Below are 6,000 nucleotides of genomic sequence, written 5' to 3' on the forward strand. Positions count from 1 at the left end.
CCCAAAGCATCAATTCTCCAATCAAAAATAACATGCGAGATGGGGACAACCCCTTGGGTTGGGCTTAGCCTCGAACCCAGAGTCTTGTTAACAACACAAACTAAATAAACAAAAACGCCACAACTCTCTCTCAAGTGAGAGTATCCACAGGCTCTCCCTTCGGAGCTAATCCTTGCCCCATGCATGCATACCGCCACCCACCATCGGTCCGCGTCGCCCGTCAGCAACAGAGGAGGGGGCGAAAGGGCCCACGATACTGCCGGGCTACCGACGGCGGGACACAACTAATAAGCATGAAGGGGTTCGTCTGTCGCTCCGGGAAACCAGATTAAGGGTCGCCCCGGTCTTCCCACATTCTTGGCGAGTCTTGCCTGTCCGCCATGACAGGTGTCCGTCACGGCCCTCCTGGGAATGCGCTTTTGTTCACTAGCGCGGCGGGAAGCTATGGGTGCCTTCCCGGCGATAGCCCACGTCGAAAGGGGGGGGGAGGGGATCCGTGCGTCAAGCGACAATTTTCGTTCCCCGTATGTACTCGGGGGCTCTCGGTTTCCGCGTGTGCCGGCGTCCTGCTTTCTGCAAAGGTATGCAGCTGGAAAAGAGGGGCGGCCTTAAGCCCCAACTCGATGCACACACAAGGAATGTACCTCGTAGCACACAAGGAATGTCACACTCGCTCACCCTCCAGAAGAATGTTCTCCGAACATTTGAGTCCCTGCAGCTCCCCTTGTCTTTCTGAATCGCTTCGCACAGTGCGTCCGACAAAACACTTTTCGCTGCACTCAACACCACTGCACAACACCATATGCCTCCGCTGTCATAACTGGCGTCTCCAGGGGCAGCACTGATCTTCTTTTACAGATAAACATGAAACTCAGCACCCAAGCCTCTCCTTTCTAGTCCAAACTGGACGAAATAAATTTACCACAGTTACAAAGGAGCTCCCACTTCTAGCACGATCACGGCACAGACAAAAATATAGATAACGAAAGGAAGTAAGGCAGGTTCTGCATGCGCTCCGCATGCTCTCCTGTGAAGGTGTTACTTAATGACAGAAAGGTTTAACTACTAATTCCGATAACTTAACACATACGCATATAGCAATGTTATGAGCTGCGGCATTACACAATTCTGACCAGTTCACAACTACGCTCTGTTTACACCATTAGTCCGACTTAGCTTTCCGATTTCGCAGCGGATATCGGCCTTCATGAGTCATACTAAGTAAGTCTGTGACCCTTTGTGTGCTTTGGGACTCGCGAGGGCTCGTGGCAGGAGCCTCTCCTGGCGTTATCTGCGCGGCAACCTCGCGCGCTTCTTCTAGCAATGCATGAAGTAAATCCGGTGGCATTCCGGCCGTCACCTCGGGCGCCTGCCGAACAAATGCAGGAGAGGGCGTTTCTTGCGAACTATCTGCGCGCTCCGCTTCACTTCTGTCCCCATCAAAATCCGCGCTTTCCCTTTCCTCATTTCGTGAATACTGAACCGGTGCCGACTTGAGGCGATTTGCGTGTATCCTTATCAAACGCCGGTTCACGTCTCGGACTCTGAAGTTTACCGGAGAAAGCTTCTCGACAACCTCGCACGGTCCTCTCCACTTCGTCTGGAACTTACGAGCTAGCCCAATCTGCCTTTGGCAGTTTTCAATGTACACGCTGTCCCCCACATCAAACGGCGCGTCTCTAGCACTGCGATCGTGCACCTCCTTCCTGCGCTTCGCCGCTTTCTTTAAGGACTCCTTTGCGATGTCCCTCGCCACTTGCAAGCGCGATTCTAGCTCAACCTTATAGTCGTCCAGTGAAGCGTATGGGACACGACGGGGGCCCTCTGGCACTTCACTAGGCTGGTCCGGGTCTCGGCCGTAGAGAAGAAAGAATGGCGATTCGCCCGTGCTCTCGTGTGCTGCGGAATTGTAGGCAAACATTGCATACGGGAGCCACAAGTCCCAGTCCCGCTGGTCGCGCGAAACAAAATGCGACAGGAACCCGGCCACGGTTTGGTTCAGTCGCTCCACCGCGCCGTTGCAAGCCGGATGGTACGGTGTTGTCTGCTTCTTAGCGATCTTAAGCAGCTCGCAAACTCTCCTCATTAGCTGCGACATGAAGTTCGTTCCCCGATCTGTCAAGAGTTGCCTCGGGGGTCCATGTCGGAGCACGATCTGTTCGACAAATGCTCTTGCAACCGTGTCTGCCTTCTGATCTGGGAGTGCTACCGCTTCCGCGTATTTTGAAAGGTGGTCGACAAATACTAAAATGTACTTGTTTCCGGAAGTGGTCGTGGGCAATGGGCCCATTATGTCCATACCTGTCCGCTCGAAGGGAGCCGAAACCTCAGGGAACGGCTGAATTGGAGCTGGTCTTCGTCCCTTGGGTGTTTTTCTTTCGAGACAGGAATGACACTTCGCACAGTAGTCTCTAACATCCTGTCGCATGCCACTCCAAAAGTACAAACGCTCCACACGCCTGCGTGTCTTCGCTACGCCAAAATGACCGGCGCATGGCGCATCGTGAAACGCGCGAAGAACCCTTTCTGTCCACGACCGAGGTATGACGACTCTCTCCCAAGCGGTTTTCTCTGGTCTCCCTTTCCTGGTTGGCCTCGTGCGCCGACACAGGGTGCCGTATTTGTCAATGAAATAACCTAGCTGTTCGGGATGAGACGGTGCGCCCTCTAAGCTTTCGATTATTCGCTTCAGGTCAGGATCTTTGCACTGCTCTGTGCGTAATTCGGTGGGGTCGACTACGGGGACAAACTCTTCTATAGCTGCCACGGCAGCTGTGCGGCTGAGTGCATCAGCATTCAGATGTGTCTTTCCTGACTTGTGCTCAACTTCAAAGCAGTATTCCTGCAGGTGTAGATTCCATCTAGCGAGTCGCGAGCTAGGGTCCCTGACACTCATCACCCATTTCAGAGGATGGCAGTCTGTGACTAGCTTGAATTTGCGGCCGTAAAGGTAGCATCTGAAGTGCTTTACTGCCCAGACAACGGCGAGGCACTCCCTTTCCGTAGCTCCGTACTTTTGCTCTGTGGGGCTCAACTGTCGGCTAGCAAAAGCAACGGGATGTTCTTTGCCCTCGATAACCTGAGATAGCACGGCACCAACTGCGAACTTTGACGCATCTGTGGCCATAACGAAGGGCAAACTAAAATCCGGGTGGCGCAACAGCGGTGCACTCATTAGCTTCCTTTTCAGGGCCCCAAAAGCATTCTTCGCGTTTTCGTCCTAGCGAAAGGCGACATTTTTGGCTGTTAAGGCGGTGAGCGGCTTAGCGAGCTTGGCGAACTCCTCTATGTGCCTTCGGTAGTAACCGATCAGGCCGAGAAACTGCCGGACCTGGCGGACGCTAGTCGGGGATGGAAAATCCGAGACACACCTTAGTTTCTCAGGGTCCGGTCGCACGCCGTCAGCTGAAACAACGTGCCCGAGGTATTTCACCTCGTTTTTGAGGAATTGGCTCTTAGAGGGCTTCAGCTTGAGACCCGCTGCTCTTAGTCGCACCAAAACCTGCTCAATATCGCGCAAATGGTTATCAAAACTGTCACTGTATATGATAATGTCATCCATATACACGAAGCACAGCCTCCCCAGAAGACCTGCCAGGATAACATCAGCGGTTCTCTGCCAGACAGCAGGGCTGTTGGCCAGACCCATCGGCATTCTTTTCCATTCATAGTGCCCTGAGGGCGTGTTGAATGCCGTTTTCTCGGCATCTGCCGGATCCATTGCTATCTGCCAGAATCCCGCCGCCATGTCCACTACCGTGAAGTACCTGGCAGAGCCCAGCTGAGAAAGCGTCTCCTGTATATTGGGGATGGGGTATGGATCGATGCGAGTTACGGCATTTAGTTTGCGGTAGTCCACTACCAATCGATACGAGCCATCTGGCTTTTCCACCAATAGTGCTGGTGCTCCCCAGGGTGACTTTGAGTGTTCGACAATGCCGCGATCAATCAGGTCCTGCACCTGCCGCTCCATCTCCTCACGTTGGGAGTAAGGAATCCTGTACGCACGCTGGTAAACGGGCGATGAAGTGCCGGTTTCTATCCTGTGCTTTATAACGCCACAGCAGCCCAAATCCAGGTTGGACGCGGCGAATACCTCCGAGTAGTCGTTCAGCAAACCAGCCAGAGCCTCCCTCTCCCTGGATTTTACGTGAGAAAGATCGAACGACACCTTTGGAGCAGCCGAAGGACTAGCATGCTCTACAGTTGCGAGTACCGTATCGGTGGGCTCACGTTGCTCTATCGCAGAGGTGAAGAAAGCCAATGTTTTGTTCTTGGGAAGGCTCAGTGGCTGCTGGCTACAGTTAACCACCCGTAGGGGCACTCTGTGGGCGTCATCAACTGTCACGAGGCACGCGGCTGCCTTCAGGCCATTGCTGAGAGAGTCGACCGGCTCAAGCACTCCCACGGCGCCGCTCTCTACATCTGAAGGCACAAACGCGTACAAAATGTGCTCCGACCAAGGAAAGACGACCGCCTCCTCGACCAGCCGGACGGCAACCCGCGAATATACCTTCTCCAATGATCCCACTGTTTGACGGGTGTCAATATCGGTAATGCGAATCTCAGCCCCTCTCCTGTTCAAAAACGGAACTTTTGAGCCGCCCGCATTAACCTCTTCCTCAGAGAATGAGACTACTACCTTCCCTTTTCTCAAAAAATCCTGACCTAATATACCTGACACTCCGTTTGGCAGAGACACCGTGTCCGGGCATACGTAGCAGGGGTGCTCCAATGCAATTCCGCCGAGAGAGAAGTGTAACCGGTAGAGTCCACTTATGCCAAGAGGATCCCCCGTTATGCCTACAAATTTGGTTGCCATACCACCAGACGCTTCCAACACCTCGCGGTCCCCCTTCCTTCGAAGCGTGTTAAAACTGCTCTCCTTAAGCAATGTCACCTTTGACCCCGTATCTATCAACAATTCCATGCAACAACCATTTAACTTGCAACGCACAACAGGGCATGCCTCGTCGGCCACACAAACTACCACCACCTCATCATCCACTGCTCCCTCCCCACGCTCCTCAGGCTGGGGAGGACTAACTAGTTTTTTGTCTCGGTATCTGGAGCCCCGCTGTAGGCTTGCATAGGGCGTGTCTCGCCTGCTTCTCTTTGTGGCTCCCCACGGCGCACGTTTTGGCAGAACCTGGCGATGTGTCCGCGACCCTGGCAAGCGAAGCATACGATTTCTTCAAAATCTCGCATACCGCGCCTGTAGCTTTGTGGCGGTCTCCGGTTTCCAGCGAATGAGCGCTGTTGAGCGCGCGCTTCAACCTGGCGTTCTACCTGCTGAGATAGCAGCTGTTCTAAGCGATCTAATCGCTCTGTCAAGAGAGCAACCTCAGGGTTGAGCACCGCTCTCTCTATGACGCGCACTCTCGCTGCGGCTGTCGTTAACGCCTCATTTCGTTCCTCATCCAATGCGGCCTCCACGGCTTGGTCGAAATTGCTCGGCTTGCGCGAGAGCACGAACCGGCGCACGGGGTCTTGCAGACCAGCCACGAACAAAGCGGTCATTTCCTCTTTAAGTAGATCCTCCGCGTATTTCTTCTTTAGCTGGTCTCCTTCCTCCTCCCTGCTTAACGTATCGCGCGCTAAGCGCTGAAGCCGCGACGCAAACGTTCGCACGTCCTCCCCTACCATCTGTACGGCGTCACGGAACCTCTGTACCCGCACGTGACGTGGTTCAGTGTCGAAATGCTCAAACGCGAGCTTCTTAAATTCCGCAAATGATTTTGTGGATTTTACTTTTTCGTCTCGCCATGCAAAATCATGAGCAGCTCCTGCCATCTTACACCTCGCCATTCCCAGCATTTGAGCATCGGACCATCCCCCCATTTTCCCAATCTCTTCTAGCATGGAAAAGAAATCGCAGATTGGAACCCCTGTCTTATCTCCCGTAAACGTCGGAATGACGCTTCCTAATGCCAGCATGCTTGCTCCGAACGACACTAGAGGAAGGGTTTGTGAACCATCCTCGAAGAAACGGACGACTAT

The sequence above is a fragment of the Amblyomma americanum genome, chromosome 5 (assembly GCF_052857255.1).
Source record: "Amblyomma americanum isolate KBUSLIRL-KWMA chromosome 5, ASM5285725v1, whole genome shotgun sequence".
Lineage (NCBI taxonomy): Eukaryota > Metazoa > Arthropoda > Arachnida > Ixodida > Ixodidae > Amblyomma > Amblyomma americanum.